General features: G+C 43.0%; 1 pseudogene; it reads right to left on the minus strand.

Annotated features, from left to right (window-relative positions):
- Positions 1 to 11075: 11075 nt before the first annotated feature.
- On the minus strand, positions 11076 to 11193 carry LOC124546165 (annotated as a pseudogene).
- Positions 11194 to 22749: the final 11556 nt, after the last annotated feature.

Consider the following 22749-nt stretch of genomic DNA (forward strand, 5'->3'; position numbering starts at 1 on the left):
TCTCCGAGTTGGTTCAAGTGGCATTAGGCAGCATTTCTGAGAAACAGCTGTAGAGAGTCCTTGATGGTTCCTCAAGGGCTGGAATTGGACCCCCATCGTATTGTAGTCGATTGTTAGCACCTACAGGTTACACACCCCGGGACATTGTTGGCTATTTCTGGAGGTGGGTATGTTCACCAGCAACTCGACACGGACGGGGTTATCGCGTCCCTTGCGAATGTCTGATCCCGCTGCACAGGTGCACATGTGGCTTCCGAATATGACATTTCTGTAAGAACGAAGCCCAGTGCGGCTGGAGACTAGACAGGGAAGAGGGAGAGAGAGAGAAAGAGAGAGAGAGAGAGAGTCATTCGCCAACGCTGGTGCAGGAGGGCTCCAAAGCGCCATTGCATTTCCAGATGGACACCCAGAGCAAATTACGTTTGCATGTCAAGGTAATAGAGAGCAGTGGAGGCGCCAGCCAGCACGACCGTTACGAGTCGATAGGATACGGGGTAATGCAGATATCGGCAAACTATCATTACTCAAGTTAAGTGATTATTCCGTCGCTTCTTGACGAGTCCGCCACAAATCTTTGACTATCGCCGTCACAGAAATTACAATATTTGTAAACAACGTTGGAAAAGATATTTCTCATCTAGACTAAGGCACAAACACTTAATAAACGTTATGTTTGACAGTGTGTTGGTAATACAATTAAGAAGGTAAACAGTTTAACAGTAAATAAAGGTATTGGTCAATCAGGCAGAGACAAAGCACCTAAGTTGGCTGAATATGAACATTTGCAGTTCCTTGTTCTCCACTTGGCAAACAGAGGCCAAAAACTCATTCTGTTGGAAACCCTGGAAATCGACAAACATCTGGCCCACAGCCCTGAGTTAATATTAAATGACCAAATACAGCCCAATACTTCCCTCTTCTAAACTTCACTCAATCCTCTCATTTTCCATTGCGTCTCTCACGGTCTGTTCCTTTCTGTTACTCCATTTTCCTGTATTTATTCATTTTTACTTTTATTGTGGTTGCCTGTGAACTCCATGTATTCTGTTGCTGTCATTGTCTATTCTATGTTTTACTCTGTTTTTGCATCACTTCAATTTATTTTTAGCAGTCTTATTTAGTCCTTATGTTTTGTTGTTTTCGTTGTCGTCAGTTCTGTCTTTTACTCTGTTTTTGTATCACTTCAAGTTATTCTTTAGTAGCCTTGTCAAGTACTAATTTTATTTTATTGGAATTCTTGATTTAATAGAAATTGTTACATGGGTGCCATTTTTCGAGTTTAGTGTTAACGTTTGCCCTGGTTTGCTCCTCCACATACTTCTTTATTGTACAAATTCTTACCTTTTTAATTACATTACCACTGTTCTGTCAAAGATGACATTTACTTTCTGTTTTTGCCTCATTCTGGACGAGTAACGTCTTTTACAATGTTCTTTACAAGTATTGTAACTTCTTTGACGACGATAGTCAGTTAAAGTGTTATGATGGCGTTGTCAGCTGAAAACCGGTTAACTAAAGAAATTAATCCTATAGAACATACGCAGTATTGTGTTGTTCATTTATTATCGTTTTTCAAGATTATGCAGGAATCCTTTTTAGAAGGGAACACTCTTGACGAGTGTGTGCTTCTGTCAGAACGGAAACATAGGACATCATGCAACAGCAATGAAGGTTAGTAATATCAATTGAAGACATGCAGTCTGTAAATGAGTCCGCAATCATTTTATTTTTGGCACTCTTATTTTCACAAATCCATCTTGATCATACAGATTTCTTTTCACTTTATTACCGGTTTCGGCTTACCGCCATCTTCAGATCGTTAAATTATTCGTCAAGTTGAACATGTCAGTACATGGTACTTGCTCACATGTTTAACATGACGATGATTTTTTATCAGAATATTTTAACGATATGAAGATGGCGGTAAGCCGAAACCGGTAATAAAGTGTAAAGAAATCTATGTGATCAAGAGGGAGTAGTGAAAATAAAAGTGCCAAGATTAGTAATAAATGATTCGATTCATGCACGAAGAGTCAGAGTTGGCTAATCACATGTAAGCATACGCCCATAGCGTAGAGAATGGTAGGGTACAGCTAATGTGGGAATCTTCAGTACTAGGTTAGATATAGGACACTTTAACAGTTGCTGGGATGGTATTGTAAGCAAGGACCAGTCAGCGACCTTCCCTGTTGAGTCACAGCCACAACCATGCATCCAGACCTCCACACAATGCCCATCGCCTGTGAATCCTGCCTGCCAGTTCGCACACCCAAAAGAAACGCCGCCAACACACTGATCACAGCCTTTTAATGGTGTTCACTAAAAGTTTGCATGCCGATGTTTCGTTTGCCTCCAAGAAGTAGCTGACTCTGAGATGATTATTACAATAGGCGTATTATTGTTTATCTTTCATTGTAGTGTGTGACGAATGGGTATTAATTATGTTTTTGTTAAACAGGTTGTAGTGGTTAATAAAAAAGAAAAAGAGAAGAAAATAAAAGAAAAGGTTGAAAATGTGGGGAGAAATGGTGAATAAAAAAGAGGTTTTATAATCGTAAATGACCGTGAAAAAGGGAAAGAATGAAAAGCAAATCGTACTTCGTATTATAGAAAAGCTATCGGACTTCGTGTTACAGAAAAGCTACTGTTGGGGTGGTCCTTGCGGCGTTTTTGAGCAAAAGTTAAACCAATTTGCACTACAAAAATTATTGAAAAGAGAGCAGAATAACAAAATGTAACTGACAGGGGGAAATGGCGTAGGTAAGAGTTCATCCTTTACCAGGTTAACATGTCTTCTTTAGTGCGGCGTCCAGGTCTTCAAAAAATCTCCTTCATTTCTGCGTGAAAAGTCTGCTCCGAAATCTTGCAATCGTCCAGGAATCACTAATTTATACAAATGAAAATCATCTTGATACTGAATGCAATTTAATTTACTTTGCTACTTCCATCCTCCGAATTTCACAACTTCCACAATGTCTACACATTAAAATCAGATCAAGACTAGCTAATAAGTTTTTTACGTCTTCATCAGATCACGTCTGCCTTAAGCTTCCGCTCTCGAGAGACAATTAAAAAAAACAACGATCCGAAAAAAAAGAGTTACAATTTTAGTATTTTCTCTGCCGTCGAGCGCTCATACCGCTGCGACGGTATAATTTATGTCTGAGGGAACAAGTGTAGCGCGGCGAAATTCAAAGTCCCGCTACAAGGTTTTGTAAAGGGTAATTGCAATCAGTCTATCAGTAGTCCGAAACAGGTACACCCTCAAGGAATGTGTATGTATAATGTGGTCATACTGAGGGGTTGTCGTGATAAGAGATCCATTTGTCAGTATCATCGTCGATATGGCACTCAGGAGGCCTACGTGTGCACCCCCTGTTTTGATTCTGCGGGCAGTAACCGTGCTGCGTTCAGATGTGAAAAGTGTTTGCAAAACTAGTTTTAGGGCAGAACCGTGTCCAACCGACGAGAATGTACTGCTCTTGAATAGCTACAGCCATTGGAATGGGGTCACGCCTTTCGCCTGCGGGAAGCTGTGTGGACGGATCGACAGATTTCAGAACATACTGAGCACAATGTACCGGTGGTGTGTCGCTTCTTTCAGTAGTGGTGTCTGGAACATTTCCACGTCTGTAGACCAGGTTCTGGAAGTCCGCGCAGTACAGACGCACGTCAAGTTCGACGTATTATGGGAGCAGCGAAAACCGACATAACATCATTCAGGGACGAAATCCAGGCACACGTTGCACCTGCTGTGTCATCAGGGACCGTTGGGAACCGTCTGCTTGCAGCCTGATTAAGAACACGTGTGCCTCTATCGGGCTACCACTACCACCACACCATCAAGAATGGCTACTGTGACATTGTGGGACAGTCGACCGGAGAGCGAAACGGTGCTCTGTTGTCGTTAGTGATGAGAGTAGATTCTGTCTGTATGCAAATAATGGATGTACAAGTGTATGGCGTAGACATAGAGAGCTGCCTATTCCATAGTGCTTTCGCCCATGACACAAATGTCCCATCTCGGGCTTCATGATATGGAAGGCCATCTGTTACAAATTGCGGTCTCATCTGGTGTTTCCGCAGGCTAAAGTACATTGCATAGGCTGTTATCCCGACAGGCTGTTATCTTCGACAGGTACGTCGCATACGACTGCTGCGACGCAATGTGGTCTTCGTGGTGTAAAACAACTACCCTCTCCAGAAAGATCACCAGATGTCTTGTCAGTTGAATTTATATGGGGCACGATGAAGCGGGAACTTATTCGTCCTCCAGAGCCTGCATGAACCGTTGCCGAATTTGCAACAAAAGTTGCAAGATGCTCGGGACACTCCACCGCAGGATGTTATTCGGCACCTTTATGATCATTTGCATGTGAGAATGCACGCCTGTGTTGCCACCAGAGGGGGGGATACACTGTATACTGACACAGCTGTTTGGACACCCTCTACTGTGACATGTGTGCTTCTGTAGGTCTGAATTTGTTATCACGTACTCCTACAATGAGCATCTGCCTGTCAGATCACTTGTCAACAAAATAAAACATTCTTGAGGGTTTTGCATTTTTTTCCAGAAGTGTAGATTTGTGCAGCTGGGGCACCTACTTCTTTTGTTTCTCACAGATATCACACTCAAGTGCAATTGTTTTACAATTAACAAATGTATTTATTTTAAATTAGTTTCTCGAAGTGAACATAAAATAACACACGACAACTGATTATATGTGCAAGTCTGTAGGTTATTATTATTCCTATGACAATGAACGAAGATCTGAAGCTCCATAAGCGATTCTCACATGATGCCTCCAGTATCAGGATCCCATCACCAACGAGCCGGTCTCTTCCTGTGGCTATACACCCTACTGATTTTCCTTTTAGACGATTGCGCGAGTAGAATCATTGTGCAAACCTTAATAGGATCGATCCGCGAAGAACACATTTCTTCATTCATTCTCGGACCAACCTCAATGTTGTTTACTCCTCAATAAACAAAACTCTATTTGTACTGCTGTCAGCAACACACACAATGTCGGCCGTCTGGTGTACAGGCCAATAGACGTGGACCTTCGATTCATAGTTTGTTGGGAGACTCCTAAGGCAGCTCATTGTTCTGTACTTTATTGTCTTGTTGACATCGGTGTGCTGCCGTGTAGTTACGACCAAATATCACCCCTATTCCGACCGACCACCTCGGTCGGCGTTGTACTGATCAACGACTAGTAATTGGTCTGTCTCCAACCGTTACTACAGCGTCCTAATCTCGTCCGAAGATGCTGCCCTGCGAAACATATTCCGAATAGCGCTATGGGATCATCACATTTCATTATTGACGAAAAGATTTCGCTGCTCACTATGAAAGCGTAGCCACGACAGAAACATCATGGGTGTGATGCACGGATCGTCTTAACTTTTAATTTCTAACCAGGGGATTCTCGTTTACGGCACATATAACACAATTTTTGTTTGTGTGGTACACTGACGAGTAATTTACAATGGTAGTTCCTCTCTTCTCCTTCAATTTTTTCTCTTTTGTTGACTATGGCCAAATTTTCAACGCTAGAGTATCAGTGGAAGTTGAACTGGAAACTATGCACATCTGTACTACGATGTTGGTTTAACAAGTTTCGCTTAAATTTGTTACGCTAGTGTTTCTAAGAAACTGTCACACCAATAAGTACGTAAAATGCTTGTACTGCTGTCGTTCAAATAACTAAATACATTTTTAAAATGGTATTGGAAACCTCACTTACGGTGAATGCCGGTAGTATACTGAAAACGCCGTCATTCAGCGACCTGATACCCTTTAATAGCACTATGTTAAAAGCTCACACTAACAGGTCTTTACATTCCACCGTGCCCTCAGGATTTATCATGTAAAATCATAGTTTTTTTGAGAAAATGAATCAACAGTTGCAGACGAAAAGACTTCTCTGGGACATCATAGTGAACGAAGAGTGATCACGACGAACGAACCTGTGAATATCAGATCGGCAGCCGTTATTTCCAGTCACTGAGATGTAAAGTGTGCAGTGAGCAAACAAAATCTTCAAAGAATCTACGTAGTTATTGAAAAGGTAGGGATAATTACCAGCTTTGATTTCTTGAATCACTCATTCATTCTTTCTTCGAATGACATGGGTTTGCTGAGTTCGTTCAAGGTTTATCCAATCGACAACACGGTTATAAGAACGGACAGTAGTTAATGAATGAACCACTGAATAAGGGAAAGAGACCACGGAAATCTCTGTCATAGAAATTTAGAGATACGTAAATGGTACAGCTGGAAAAGGACATGAGCTTCCTGCTCCCAGAATAGAAGTTCACCGCGGTAATCATTGCATAACCTCGCCAAATCCATTTTCTGTCGTCGGAGAACGCGGAAACGTATTTACTCATTTCACACCGTGACAAATGGGGGAATGACTCCGCTAATTACGTCAAAATGAAAGGCCAGTGTTGAAAGAAACGTATACAGACTAAACCTGGTTGATTAAGAAAAAGGAGAAATACTGTATTCACACACCGGAAATCGTGCACCAGTCAAATCCTGACGCTTACAGGACACAAACAGGAAGGATTTGCAAACACGTAAAATAACAGGTGTAGCGCTGATGAACTTAAGTTTTGTATCTGACACTGTCAACCATAGAATGCAAATTAAGAAACTGTACGAGACATTCACGGACACTGCATCTCTATTACAAAACAGGCAGTCTTATGGAACACTGGTGAGCAGGTATAGTTGATAGCGTCGACAAAAGAGAAAGGATGCCTAGGGTGTTCTGTGCCCCCCTTCTATTTACTCTATACATGAATGATCAACTAGCATACTACTCATTCCTTGCACTCCAATGATTTGACTATTACTGCACAACACAGGAGCTTTGAGGAAGTAGAAACGAAAACTGGAAAAAAAATCATGTATGATTATTACAAAGAGAGCTCCCTCAAACCACGTAAGTTTTCTATATGGTCAACCACAGCTTAATCTGCCCACGGTTAAAAAGGTTTTTAAAAAAAATTGTGGTAAATTCTAAAAAACTGTAGATTCCGCTTATAGCTGCCAATAATTGTTTATTGTGGAATCAAGATACAACCGATTTCGCGATAATGAATCACATTTTCAGGTTAAATTAGACTTAATTGCGTTAAGACATTAAATCAATATTTATCCCAACGTTCTATAAGGCGCACATGCGGGCATTATCAGATGCAATGGCTGTTGAAAGAGCCACCAATAATCATAGGTAACTGCGGGTCATCACTGGGGGCCATTCGAATTTGGACCAGTGTTGAACTCAAAACAAATACCTCGAAGACACGAGTTAGCACTTTTCACCTTAGCTGAAAACGGTAAAGCTGAAAGTTGAATGTCATCTGGAATGGCAACACTAGTGAGTAGTAAATTATTTAAGAACTGCCCAAACACTTTGCTTTTCCATGGCAGAATAGGCATGCGCTGTATAGCGCGGACACGCAAACGTTTTTACTAACCTAAATGACACATGCAACCTACCAATAGGATGCATGAAACCCACACCACTTGATAAGCTATAAAAGATGATTCAGCTGCCCCTAACGATAGGTTCTATGCAACCTGCAACACCTTCAAAAGCCACACAGGAGATTTTCATATTCTCTCGTTCACTGTGTGCAAACTATCAATCCTACAAAAAAATGAATGGGACCTTTTCGTAGGAAATTTAGTGTAGTTAAGTTTTGTTTGGGGATGCGTTTCTGCTGGAAATCACAGTTTTCAATTTATTCTAGAAAAACGCTTTTGAAGTTCACTTTCATACATTTTTCTTGAATAATACGAAAACTATGGCCTCTAGCGAAAACGTATCTCTGTACAAAAATTAACTACGTTAAATTTTCTACAGAAAGTGTCTGTTATTTTTTTTCTGTAGGACTTATAATTTGAACGTGGAATTTCAAGATGCTGCTTGATGCATAAAATCAATGGGTGAGGGTAACTGAATCACCCTGTATAAGGCATCTGGAGTCTCAGATCCTGAAGCCTGAAGAACTGAACATGAGCATACAGAAAAATTTAAACAGACTTACGATTAGTTCCAACTCACACACGGTGCTTCATGCAAATCTGACAGACTCAAATTGCGCGAGGAGCTGTCTATGGACTATCACGTCTCTCAAGATATGGCCAGCGGCCATGCATCTGGCTGGAAAATTTGGAGAACACTGAATCGTATCAGAAAGAGTGTGGCGCCAGTCAAAACAATCTTACTAAATGGGACCTCAAGACAAAGCAGACAGCAAATGCGACTGTGGTCCAGGACATGGAACATATTCTACTATGTCCCAACTACCCCACGAGATTTACCGTTGTCGACATGTGGCTTGCAAGAAACAAGCACTGGACATAGCCCGATACTGAGCTGAAAAAACTTTAAAAGAAGTTTTCCGGGCACGAAAAATTAAATAAGTACAAATGAAAACTATGCTGCTTGGTTTTATCATCTCACAGTTGTTTTGCAGTGTATGGCAGGTGGGCTATTCGCATTGTAGGACATCTACTACATGCAGGAGAGAACGTCGTGTCAGTATTATCCACTTCTTGACCTGTTTCATTCGCATACTAATCGAGAGAAAAATGACAGTCTATTTGCGTCTGTACTCGCTCTAATCTCTCTCATCTTGTTCTTGTGAACCCCACAAGATGATCGATACACAGTTGTAACACACTCTTCTTCGAACAGAGGTTCTCCAAATTCACCCGCGGGTTTCAATGTCATTTCCCAAAGATTTCTATTATATTTTCGTGTGGACTGTACCGACCTGTTACGAATATATCAGGCCTCTCTGAACGCGTTTGACGTCTGTTGACATCCTTACTTAACGAGGACTTCAGAAAATGGTGCAGTAGAATTGTCTGGTAAATAAAATGTAAATGTCGTGTGACTAGGGCCTCCCGTCGGGTACACACCGTTCGCCGGGTGCAAGTCTTTCGATTTGACGCCACTTCAGCGACTTGCGCGGCGATGGGGATGAAATGATGATAAGGACAACACAACACGCAGTCCCTGAGCGGAGAAAATCTCCGACCCAGCTGGGAATCGAACCTGGGCCCTTAGGATTGACATTCTGTCGCGGTGACCACTCAGCTACCGGGGGCGGACAATTGTCTGGTATGCAACTGCCTTTAGAGGCACACTGGACTTTTCTAGCGCCCTTCCAACAAATCAAAGTCTTCTGTTTGCTTCCCCTGATTCTGATATTACGTGATCGTCCCATGTCATATCGCCTCTTAATATTACCTCTAAGTACTTATTAGTTGTGACGAGCTTAAGATTATACAGTGTAGGCTTTCATGGCCGGTGTTGTCTCCAGTTGAAACTTCCGGGCTGAGAGGCCGTGGTCGATGTATAAAATTTCCACCTGACGTTTCGTCTCCATCTGCGGGAAACATCTTCTGAGGTCGTCCGGCTACTGCCACTGAGGCTCCAGGTACTCTAGCATTTATAGAAGCGCATAGAGGGCACCACTATTCGTCACGTGATGCCGAAGTTTTAAAGTTAGACAAAATATGGATGTCGACGTTGCGCCAGCAGAGTGACAATCGATTACCTTTAATCGAGAATGATGACGCCTTCCAAAGACAGGCATACCGTCGGCATCACGTGACGAATGGTGGTGCCGTCTATGCGCTTCTATAAGTGCTAGAGTACCTGAAGTCTCAGTGGCAGTAGCCGGACGACCTCAGACGATGTTTCCCGCAGATGGAGACGAAACGTCAGGTGGAAATTTTATACATCGACCACGGCCTCTCAGCCCGGAAGCTTCAACTGAAGATCTTAAGATTCTTAAGCTGTAAATTGCAGGGCGAGTTGGAAGTCCAGACCCACTCATCAGTGATGCAAATGTCCATAATAGGAAAACTTGCCACCGACGCCATAACACCTGGATTCTGGAGCAGTAGAAGAACGTTATTCGATCGGATGATTTATGCCAACGGCCTTGCCGCAGTGGTAACATCGGTTCCCGTCAGATCAGCAAAGTTAAGCACTGTCAGGCTTGGCTAGCACTTGGTTGGGTCACCGTCCTGGTCTGCTGAGTGCTGTTGGCAAGCAGGGGATGCACTCAGCCCTTGTGAGGCCACATGAGGAGTTACTTGACTGAAGAGTAGCGACACCGGTCACGAAAACTGATAACGGCTGGGAGACCATATGCCTCCGTATCCGCATCGGGCGAGGCCTAAAGACTGAGAATGACACAGCGGCCGGTCGGTACCGTTGAGCCTTCAAGTCATGTTCGGGCGGTGTTTTCTTTTCTTTTTTTTTTTTTTTCTCAGGCGATGATATGGTCAAACATATCGTAGAATTCCATGGGCCTTGAGGTTACTTTGCAGTGTCGCATTATTGCCAAGGACTGTGTGGCCATTATGCTTGATCAGGTCCATTGCATGCTACATATTTATTCCCCCGTGGTGTTGCTGTGTTCCAAGACCACATGGACCCCTTTCGCACAGCTCGCGTTGTCCAGAAATGGTTTTGTGAGCACGAGTATGAAGTTTTGCATCTCTCCTGGACACCTGAGTCTTTGTGGTCTGGTTTGGAGAGAAGCTTGGATGATCGCTATCCATCTTCATCATCGTTACCTGAACTTGCCACTCTTTTTCAGGAAGAACGTCATTAGATCCCTTGGAAATCATACAGACCTGTTTTTATCCATTCAGAGACGACGGGAAGCTGTTTCGAGTGCCAACGGTTTTCCTACACCATATTGGGCATGGTGTTGTGTTGATGTTTCCATACTTTCGTCCACTCCTCTACTTGTACATGTATTCGAAGAATTTTCCGTTCTTGTTTCTCGATGTGATGAATTTTCGTCATTCCTTAATTGCTGTGATTTCTATAACACACAAGAACTCCGTCTTCAGGCTACGAGTGGCCTACCGGGAACATCCGACCGCCGTGTCATCTTCAGTGGAGGATGCGGATAGGAGGAGTGTGGGGTCAGCACACCGCTCTCCCGGTCGTTATGATGGTAAGCCCCTACTATTTGGTCGAGTAGCTCCTCAATTGGCATCACGAGACGGAGTACACCCCGAAAAATGGCAACAGCGCATGGCGGCCTGGATGGTCACCCATCCAAGTGCCGACCACGCCCAACAGCGCTTAACTTCGGTGATCTCATGGGAACCGGTGTATCCACTGCTGCAAGGCCGTTGCCGATAACACACAAGGCTTCTGGTAAAACAACCGTATTGCCGTTTTCCATTACGAGATACTGCTCTTTTATTGTAGTAATTCCACGTCAGTTTGTACGCCTTTTGCAGTTTGAATGTCCTTTCTGTAATGGATATTCGGTTGGATGGTGGTCTCCTAGGTACCAGAAGTGACTGACTTGTTGGTGAAGTTTAGATGTGTTTCGCTCACTCTCTTATTGTCTTAGCTGCGTTTTCCTTGTCGAACAACGCAATTACACCTTCATCTACGTACATACTCCGCAAGCCACTGTACGGTGCGTGCTGCGGACTGTACCACAACCAGTCGTTTCTTTTCCCCTTTCCACTCGAAGATAGAGCGAGGGAGAAACGACTGTCTGTATGCCTCCTTATGAGCCTTAATTTCTCGTACCTTATTTTCGTGGTCCTTACGCGAAATGTCTGTTCTCGTAAGTAGAATCGTTCGACAGCACTGGTTCCCAACCTAGGGATAATTACTGCCTGAGAGGTAAAATTTAATTTTCTGGAGGGTAAAAACAAAAGGGTCTAGCTGTGTTTCAGTCACGACCCTAAATTGTTTTTAAAAGATCGCCTCTATTATCACTGTTTCTTAAGAGTGTACGACTGATTACGTAAGTTACCACCAATTATATTCTTTTAAATTTCAAATTCTAGCAATAACGCGTGACACAATGTGGTGGGAGTGAGGGGTGGTTTATAGCTTGTAATATGAATGTATGGTCATCTTACCCCCATAGTTCACACACTACACATACCGTGTACTTTGTACCACCCACTTCTGAACAGTAAAAGTGAGACATATGTGTCACATATGCTTAAATATCTCATAAAAATGCCTCCTCTGAGTTGTACATAGTTCCCACAACAGACCAGCAGTTGCTTCATTATTCACTTTGCAACAGATAAACGAACTAATTGACAACACGATACAGCAGAAACTTCAATGATGTAGGATCTACACAGTATCATTATAATAACATTATTAGTGGCAGTGGTCAGGTATTGAGCATGGACAACTCTAAGTCTTCCAGTTTCTGCCATTTCACAAGTAACGAGTCCAGCAATAAAGTGATTTACGAACAATAAATGTACTGCATAAGTTTTAGCGGTTTGATTGTAAATGGGGGTGTCGCAAGGTCTCTGAGTGGTACAGAGGAAGTTTGCTCTCAATGCAGATAGTTAGCTCTCTTTTATGAGGAGGACTTTTTGGCAGCGCTCGCAATGCAATGAGAATTGCTTCAACATTGCATAAAACAAGGTTGTTAGAAATAAGCAGCACCAATTGTGTCAGTGACTCTTTAGTTCGTGCTTAATAAAGCACCCACAAAAATTGAATCTTATTAATTATTCATTATCTTAAAAATATAGGTGTTCAAAGGAAAATATTTTTCATTCTACAATTTAGTTAGGCACTAATGCTGATGATGGCGGAAGGAGGTGGGAGAAGCGGGGTAGTAGCTAACATCTGATTACGCTCAGGGGTAATGGTCTCTGCAAGGTTGGGAACCAACGGTCTACAGTCAGCTTCAAATGCCGGTTCTCTAAACATTCTCAGTAGCGTTCCTCGAAAAGAATGTCGACTCCACACCAGGGATTCCCATTTCAGTTCCCGAAGCATCTCCGTAACGGATGCCTGTTGTTCGACTTTACCGGTAACAATCCAGCAGCCAGACTCTGAATTGTTTCCATGTTTTCCATTAATGCGGCCTGGTGCGGATCCCAAACACTCGAGAAGTACTCAAGAGTCGGTCGCAGTAGCACCCGATATTCGAGCTTCTTTACAGATGAATCATACTTTCCTAAAATTCTCCCAATGAACCAAAGTCGACCATTCGTCTTGCCCACCACAATACTCTCGTGCTGGTTCCATTTCATATCGCTTTGCAACGATACGCCCTGACTGTGCCAAGCAGGACACTACTAATATTGTCCTCGAACATTACGGGTTTGGTTGTCGTACTCATCCGCATTAACTTACATTTTTCTACATTAAGAACCAACTACCATTCATCACACCAGCTAGAAATTTTATCTAGGTCACTCATCTTCCACACCTTCCTACATACCACAGCACCCTGTCTGTGAGATCATTTATTTATATAGAAAAATAATAGCGATCCTATCACACTCCTCTGGGGCACTCCTGACGATACCCTTGTCTGTGATGAACACTCGACGTCGATGAAAATATTGGGTTCTGTTACTGAAGAAGTCTTCAAGCCACTCACATATCTGGGAACCTATTCCGTACGCTTGTACCTTTGTTAACAGTCTGCAGTGAGGTACCGTGTCAAATGCATTTTGGAAATCTAGGATCATGAGATCTGCCTGTTGCCTTTCAATTGGATGAAAGAAACGCAAGAAGACCTGGAACAATTAAAAATCTCAGAGAAAGAATTTAACGACAGAAAAGAAATCAGAAATAAAATCACAAAGGAGAAAATTGAAGAAGTCTGAAGCAAAGAAACAACGGGGACAAAATGGACAGAGGAAACGAAGGAAAAACACAGTGAATGAATGAGAAGGTTTTGGGAAGAAAGGAAAAGAGGAAAAGGAAGTGAAGCTGTGACTGGGTCAAGTTTATTCGCGCTCCCAAAGGGGATAAATCGAAAAGAATGTATATGGGTCGTCCCAGGAGGAATGGTCACTATTAAGGCATATGTGAGGAACGATCATTCCGGGCAAAAACGTCAAGTAAACATGTGCTTTAAAACGCATACCTTAAGAGCTGTGAGCACTTGTTCATCTTCGCCACTGTGGAATACATCTGTTCTAGTGCTATTAGCTCTTAAGGTGTGCGGTTTAGAGGACGTGTTTACTGGGTGTCCTTGCTCCGAATAATCATTGCTGTCATATGACTGAATACTGAGCATTACGTATATACAGGGTGGTCCATTGATACCGACCGGGCCAAATATCTCACGAAACAAGCATGAAACGAAAAAACCACAAAAAAGAAACTCGTATAGCTTGAAGGGGAAAACCAGATGGCGCTATGGTTGGTCCGCTAAATGGCGCTGCCATAGGTTCAAATGGCTCTGAGCACTATGGGACTTAACTTCTGAGGTCATCAGTCCCCTAGAACTTAGAACTACTTAAACATAACTAACCTAAGGACATCACAAACATCCATGCCCGAGGCAGGATTAGAACCTGCGACCGTAGCGGTCGCACGGTTCCAGATGGTAGCGCCTACAGCGCTGCCATAGGTCAAACGGATATCAACTGCGTTTTTGTAAATAGGAGCCCCTATTTTTTGTTACATATTCGTGTAGTACGTAAAGAAATATGAATGTTTTAGTTGGACCACTTTTTTCGCTTTGTGATAGACGGCGCTGTAATAGTCACATACGTATAAGTACGTGGTATCACGTAAAATTCCGCCAGTACGGACGGTATTTGCTTCGTGATACATTACCCGTGTTAAAATGCACCGTTTACCAATTGCAGGTAAGATCGATATCGTGTTGATGTATGGCTATTGTGATCAAAATACCCAACGGGCGTGTGCTATGTATGCTGCTCGGTATCCTGGACGACATCATTCAAGTGTCCGGATCATTCGCCGGATAGTTACGTTATTTAAGGAAACAGGAAGTGAAACGTCACCCACAACCTGCAACAAATGATGATGCCCAAGTAGGTGTTTTTGCTGCTGTCGCGGCTAATTCGCACATCAGTAGCAGACAAATTGCGCGAGAATCGGGAATCTCAAAAACATCGGTGTTGAGAATGCTACATCAACATCGATTGCACCCGTACCATATTTCTGTGCACCCACATGGCGACGACTTTGAACGTCGTGTACAGTTCTGCCACTGGGCGCAAGAGAAACTACGGGACGATGACAGATTTTTTTGCACGCGTTCTGTTTAGCGACGAAGCGTCATTCACCAACAGCGGTAACGTAAACCGGCATAATATGCACTATTGGGCAACGGAAAATCCACGATGGCTGCGACCTTGGCGGGTTAATGTATGGTGCGGCATTATGGGAGGAAGGATAATTGGCCCCCATTTTATCGATGGCAATCTAAATGGTGCAATGTATGCTGATTTCCTACGTAATCTTCTACCGATGTTACTACAAGATGTTTCACCGCATGACAGAATGGCGGTGTACTTCGAACATGATGCATGTCCGGCACATAGCTCGCGTGCGGCTGAAGCGGCATTGAATAGCATATTTCATGACAGGTGGATTGGTAGTTCACCGGATCTGACGTCCCCGGATCTTTTTCTGTGGGGAAAGTTGAAGGATATTTGCTATCGTGATCCAACGACAACGCCTGACAACATGCGTCAGCGCATTGTCAATGCATGTGCGAACATTACGAAAGGTGAACTACTCGCTGTTGAGAGGAATGTCGTTACACGTATTGCCAGATGCATTGAGGTTGACGGACATCATTTTGAGCATTTATTGCATTAATGTGGTATTTACACGTAATCACTCTGTAACAGCATGCGTTCTCAGAAATGATAAGTTCACAAAGGTACATGTATCACATTGGAACAACCGAATTAAAATGTTCAGACGTACCTACGTTCTGTATTTTTATTTAAAAAGCCTACGTGTTGCCAACTGTTCGTCTAAAATTGTGAGCCATGTGTTTGTGACTATTACAAAGCGAAAAAAATGGGCCAACTAAAACATTAATATTTCTTTACGTACTACACGAATATGTAATAAAAAATGGGGGTTCCTATTTAAAAAACGCAGTTGATATCCGTTTGACCTATGGCAGCGCCATCTAGCGGGCCAACCATAGCGCCATCTAGCGGGCCAACCATAACGCCATCTGGTTTCGCCCTTCAAGCTAGACAAGTTTCGTCCTTTTTGGTTTTGTTGTTTGACGCTTATTTCGTGAGATATTTGGCCCGGTCACGATCAATGGACCACTCTGTATACAGGGTGTTTCAAAAAGAATCACCTGATTCCAAAACTCCATATTCAACGTTCAACGTTAAAAACATAGTGCAAACTTGGAATGAATTGCATAATAGTCATAAAATCTTAAAAGTGCTAGCTACGCTATTACAAATGCTCTATGTGTCCCCCAGCAGCAGCACGAACAGCATCTAAACGACAGAACATTCCTCATAAACTTTACACAATGTATCTGCTTTCACAGGCGTTATGGAAGCTGTTATTGTGTTCTTCACTTCTTATATGTAACGAGGTGAAGCGGAGATGAACACACTTCCCTTCATACATCCCCACAAGAAAAAATTGCAAGGGCTCATGTCTTGGATACCAAGAATACAGGGCAGTGTTTCGGCGTCCCTGACACCCTATCCGGCGTTCAGGCAGAGTGTTATTGAGAAACTGACGTATGTTGTTGTGCCAATGTGGTGGAGCTCCATCCTGTTGGAAAATGAAGTCATCAGAGTCGTCCTGAAGTGGAAAAACCAATTCTGCAGCATTTGAAGACAGCTCATTCCATTCCTCGAAAAACATGGAACCATATACTTTTTCACTAGAAGTGGCACAAAAAAGTTCACTTAGGTGAGGCTCTTTCGTGCAGGCGGGTCAGTCCCGAAACGCCGACAAGACGCACTCTGGACAGAAATCACTGAGTCACTTTTTGCAAACAGCAGGACGCAAAACAGCTTCTGTTGAATGGACGCCATCTTACTTCTGATTCCGAATTGAGTAGACATCTTACAGCGATTTGCTGAAACTGTAGGCCGCACCCATTCAGATAACACACATTAAAAAAAAACCTGCGAACGTATCGAAAACTTCTACACGAAAAAATTTTAAAATATGGATGTATTTATTCACAGGCAATTTTAAAAAAAGGCCTTCAATTTTTTAAATTTTTTTCTTGTAGAAGTTTTTGACATATAAATACAAATGTATAAATTCTTTTGTGTTGTAGTTTCCGATACGTTTGCACACAATTTTCTTCAGAATTTTTTATGTACATGACTACCGCTTGTTTGGATTCGTTATTATAGTAATATCTGTGAATGATTTAGGGAGTGCCCCGGGTTCGATTCCCGGCGGGGTCAGGGATTTTCTCTGCCTCGTGATGACTGGGTGTTGTGTGCTGTCCTTAGGTCAGTTAGGTTTAAGTAGTTCTAAGTTCTAGGGGACTGATGACCATAGATGTTAAGTCCCATAGTGCTCAGAGCCATTTGAATCATTTGAACCATTTAGGGAGTGCGCTAGTCGACAGCTCTGATTTATTCGTCACTTAACCATATCCGCTAACCAACAATACTTCCAACAAATTTTCTCCTTCCGGTATTACGACCGGGCTCCGATAGCTCGTCGGCTATTACGATAGTACCTGCGATACTGGAGGGGGCGCTCTACTCGGAGCTCCGACTCACTCGCCGCTTAACCGGATCCGACGGCCAGGTGTAGCGCTGAGTTGCCACTGATGAGTGAGTGTGGGAAAACCGGGCGGCCAGTCGTCCCATCTTAGGACGCGTCCATTGACAGGGGCGCGGTGTGAGGAAACAGTCGATTAGGCCGCGAGGCCGGTGATTACGGAAATACGCAGCGCGGCCTTGGCGTTTAAGCCGGAGACGCTTTTCCCTCCCCGAAGGCTAATGCCGTTGGTATGGGATGAGAGCGAACGTACTTACCACGCAAGTGACGCCTAGGACATGATGGTGTCTTTATGTCTAATGTTCGTTAACTACCGACACAACGTGGAACCGTTTACATCCGGCAGCGGTTAGAAGTTCGTTGACATCGAGTTCACAGTTGGATTACGATGTGAGTGCAAATTCGCTGAAGCTTTCTTAAAGTAATTACTTTGACATTGGCTTGAATGTAGGTAAACAAGCGAAAAATTAAGTCAGAAGGGTCTGAAATGGAGTTTGCCTGTCTGACGACTTTCAGGGGCAGCAAAATTTTGATTTTCAGTACTTCATATAATGATTGACCGAGTCTAAAACACTGCTATAATCTACTCGTTAAGAAGTATGATCTTATATAGAATCTTCAACACAGTAAGATTAATATTACGTGTGGAAACTGTGCTTATGTCCTAAGGCAGCGATATTTCGATACCGGACCTGTCAGTCATCTTCAGGTGAACCATCGAAGACTCGGCCGTTGGCGCATTCTATCGTCTTCGATTACAACAAATCATGAAGATGATGGGGTTCCACGAGCTGTCCAACTGGTAGCCACTATCACAGTTCATCAGCTTTTCAAATGTTCAAATGTGTGTGAAATCTTATGGGACTTCACTGCTAAGGTCATCAGTCCCTAAGCTTACACATTACTTAACCTAAATTATCCTAAGGACAAACACACACACCCATGCCCGAGGGAGGACTCGAACCTCCGCCGGGACCAGCCGCACAGTCCATGACCGCTCGGCTAATCCCGCGCGGCTCAGCTTTTCCGCCAGGCGTATTTCCACGGACTCTTTAATAGTGGAGCCTGAAAAAGATGTTGCTGTGATCAGAACCATAATTCTACCATACTCCATTGAATATCCAGTGGAAATACAGTGTTCTGAAATAGCGTACTGTGAAAGAACGCTGCACTGAGCATCGACGTTGCACTAGCCTTTTGGAACCAAGCATATCCGCTATTGCCGAGAACTGCATTTCCACTGGACATTCAATGGAGTATGATTCTGACCACAGCGACATCTTTTTGGGACACCATTATTAAAGAATCCGCGCAAATACGCCTGGCGGAAAAGCTGATGGCCGGCCGAAGTGGCCGAGCGGTTCTAGGCGCTACAGTCTGAAACCGCGCGACCGCTACGGTCGCAGGTTCGAACCCTGCCACGGGCAGGGATGTGTGTGATGTCCTTAGGTTAGTTAGGTTTAAGTAGTTCTAAGTTCTACGGGACTGATGACCTCAGAAGTTAAGTCCCATAGTGCTCAGAGCCATTTGAACCATTTTGAAAGCTGATGGACCGTGCGTGGAACCCCATCATCTCCATGGCTTTCTCTAATCGAAGATGACAGAGTCCGCCAACGGCCGCGGCGAGCTGTAGCACAGAGGACAGCTGAGTTCCGCGGTTCCACCAGCGAGGGCACTGCCGTCGGGAAGAGTGGTCTGTCCGACAACTTGATTTTGACGCATACACGGGGTACCCGCAGCGCGCTGGTTGTGGGACGGAGCAAGTCTTTGATGGCTCATCTGGAAATGACTGTTCACGTGCCAAGTGGAAATATCGTGGTATGAATCAGACCGGGACCAGCTTCAACCCCGAAATTTGTTTGAGCCAGAATACCCAGGATACATTCATCCACTATTGGAGAGCGAGAGCGCTTAGCGACTTCCAATAAACTTTACATTTCTTTTGAACCATTACGAAATTTTTCCTCTCACACCTCCCACACAATGACGAAAGACAAAAAATTCATAATTTACTACATTTCGGCTGTTCGTGCAACAAGACTTTAGCATCAGACACGACGTTTTGATTTGTTACTGCTTTACTACTTCTTTTGCTATTAACTCGCAACGTATTTGATAGGCAGTATCCATATATGTCACTGAATGTAGTGGCAAAATTATCTCATTGTGCTATACATGGTCCAGGAGATTTGACGTCGTAATCACTGAGACGCTTTTGCTTAAATCAGAACGCAAATTACTCAACAGTATACTGATGCAGTGTTTGATAATATGAAAGTCTACCATTTTCCAACTAGCTTTAAACATGATTTAAACTTTTTCTCCCTTACATGCTTACCATCAAATACTTAACATATTAGCTCATTTGCAATCAGACGCCTTAAGCTGTCACGTAAGTGGGAGTTGGATTCTGTGTGCGCCGCCATATTGGCGGGTGACCTTGAACGAGTTTCGCTCGGCCGCCGCTAGAGCTCGGAGGATCGCGCTATAGTTTTAACTAAGCGCGATCCGCTGGAAAATTCAGCTTCCGGTCCGCCATTGCGGAGCAGTGGAGTGCGACATCCGGCCGTGCCCAGTTCTTATCAGTGGGAACATCCGCTAGGCAGGCAGCTGCACGCTCATTCGACTCGAGGCAGCCGCACTGAGCACACAGCCATGCCGTACAGGAGGAGAGGGGTACTGGTACTAAATCACTGACTATCGCAGCAGCTTGACACTTGAAGTAGTGTAAAAAGCAACGGTGCTGGAAACGAGTGATCTGCAGTGATGAATCACGCTATACCCCGTGGCAATCCGATGGTGTTTCAGTTTGGCGGATACCTGTAGGACATTACTTGCCAACGTGCGTAGTGGCATCAGTGAAGTATGGAGCGGGTGGTGTTACAGTATTGACTGTTTCTCGTGGTTAGGTTGCAGTCCCCTCATTGAGCTTAAGGAAACGCTAAATGCGGAAGGATGTGACCCCATTTTACCTCTCTGTGAACTGGGCACAGTAGAGGAACAGTTCGAATACGATGACTTTATCAGCACGACAATGCCCTCTGCTGTATAGGAGCATTTGTGAGACCTGGTTTGTGGACGATAACGTTCCTGAAATGGACTGGCTTGCGCAAACCCACAACCTGAACCCAATGGAACACCTCTGCAACGAATTAGTGTCAAGTTCACTTGAAACCCCAGTGTCCAGCATCATTGCCATCTCCGGTTTCGGCTCTTGAGAAGGAATGGGCTACCATTCCTCCACATAAATTCAGACGCTCCAGCAGATTTCAGGCCAGCATAAAGCCGAAGGGCCGACTCACCTCATATTAATTTCCACTAATAGGTATCCGCTTACTCGAGATCAGGTAGTTGAAGTCTCGTTTCACTCCCTGGTCCAAGACACAATTTTAATCTGTCAGAAAGATTCGTTAAGGCATATATTTAGGTGGAGGGTAAAATATATATTCTTTGTACTGTAGACGCTAAGGTGATACTGAGTGACTGACAGCAATTGTTTGTTTACTTCGCAGGTGTCCCCGGCTTCAGGTGCTGGTCGCGCCAAGATGTCGTGAGGGCTACTTCCTGTGTTGCTTCCCCCGTATCTACGACGACAACTAGTTTCTTTTTAATTATTTGTGTGTCATTTATGGATGCCTGATGTTCCTGACACACATATCAATGCTGCGTGTTGTTTTCACTGATTTGTTTTGTAATACGTGCAATGTGTGTGATTGTTATGTTATTCGATTAAGTGTTACACGTACTGTTTTGGGGATAAGCATATTTTGATGTGTTTCCAGGGGTTTATGGTATAAACAGTCAAGTGTAAAATTTCTCTGGTGTGGACAGTTTAAAGAAATTCTAGTCTTGTCTGTGCAGTAATTTACTATCAGTGTTCTTGTCAAGTAACAGCTACATAATGCATGGTAAATTTCGAGTCAAAACAACTGATACTGCATGATGAGTTTTGTTCGCAACTTCGTATTTGCGGTTTCTTCTCGATCCAATAAATTTCATATTCAAGAAGTAAAGACTGTGCTATGCGGGTGTATATTGCTCAAACTGTGTTGTGAAATGAGTTACTTTAACTTACAAACTTCCATATAAACAAAAAAATTGTGATTAATAGTATTTCCGTCATATATCTGTTGCTGTGTGCCATTGAGCGAACGATTGCCTAAAATATTTTCTCATTCGAAAAGAATTTGATAATGATGAATGCATGTTAACATTAAAACATAAGCTAAGTAATTGATATTTTGATGATAAGAATTAAAGACGAATAAATGATTTACTAAATCTCCTCGTGTTCAGTATTGTTTTCGTGACTTGTGTTTTTGATGTCAATAACGTTCTGTGTGTCATACATTTCAAATTGGATAATGAAATTATTCACATTCTGAGAACAGGACATATTCTGTACTGTCGATAAATGATTAACAAATATGTCGTAAACAAATTAACACAATGAGTTTGTACTTCCAAAAACAAGCATGTAAGAATGAAGAAGCAAAACAAAATCTGTCTGGCTTTTTTATTCTCGGAAAGTAAATAACCAGAAATGGTTGCACGGTCGCCATTAGCTGTTCAGGACGTCTATTGCAGTAAAGCGTTATGTTCATGTACGTTGAGTGGTAGGCAAAATGAAGTCTGTTTTTAACTGCTGATCATCATCTTACCACACAGACAAGTGAATATTAAACCGTATTATTGAAATAAGCGTGACAGCTGTACCATCTCAAATAGCATGTGTACAAGTACGTTACTTCCTGCAGAAACACAATGCTGAAGGCTAAACCTCTTTTTCAGTTGTTAGCAGAAACTCAGCAAGAAAAGTAAAAAAATCGTGTAGTTTGAAACGGATGATTCATTTCTGAAACGTACTGAAGTTTTCTCTGTCGACAGTTTTCAATAAATGGAAAAAAATGCAGTTGAACAGATAGAGTTCAGCATGTTAGCATTTGCCCAGCTCAAACGGTAAACACTTCCACGCCAGATACGATTAGTATTCAGCTGGTCTTTTTGAATGATAACGCTTGCATACATATTAGTTTTGTTTTCACGTCAACGAATGTAAGCGGTCTTTTCTGACTGAATTTTTCAGGAGTATCTGCAGGTACAATAATTAGCTATATCTTATTCAACGTGTTGGCATTATGTCAATGTCAGCAGCTTTCCGATTTCGTTTTGCATCACTCAAACGAATTTTACATCA

This window comes from Schistocerca americana, chromosome 8 (genome assembly GCF_021461395.2).
Source record: "Schistocerca americana isolate TAMUIC-IGC-003095 chromosome 8, iqSchAmer2.1, whole genome shotgun sequence".
In the NCBI taxonomy this organism is placed as follows: domain Eukaryota; kingdom Metazoa; phylum Arthropoda; class Insecta; order Orthoptera; family Acrididae; genus Schistocerca; species Schistocerca americana.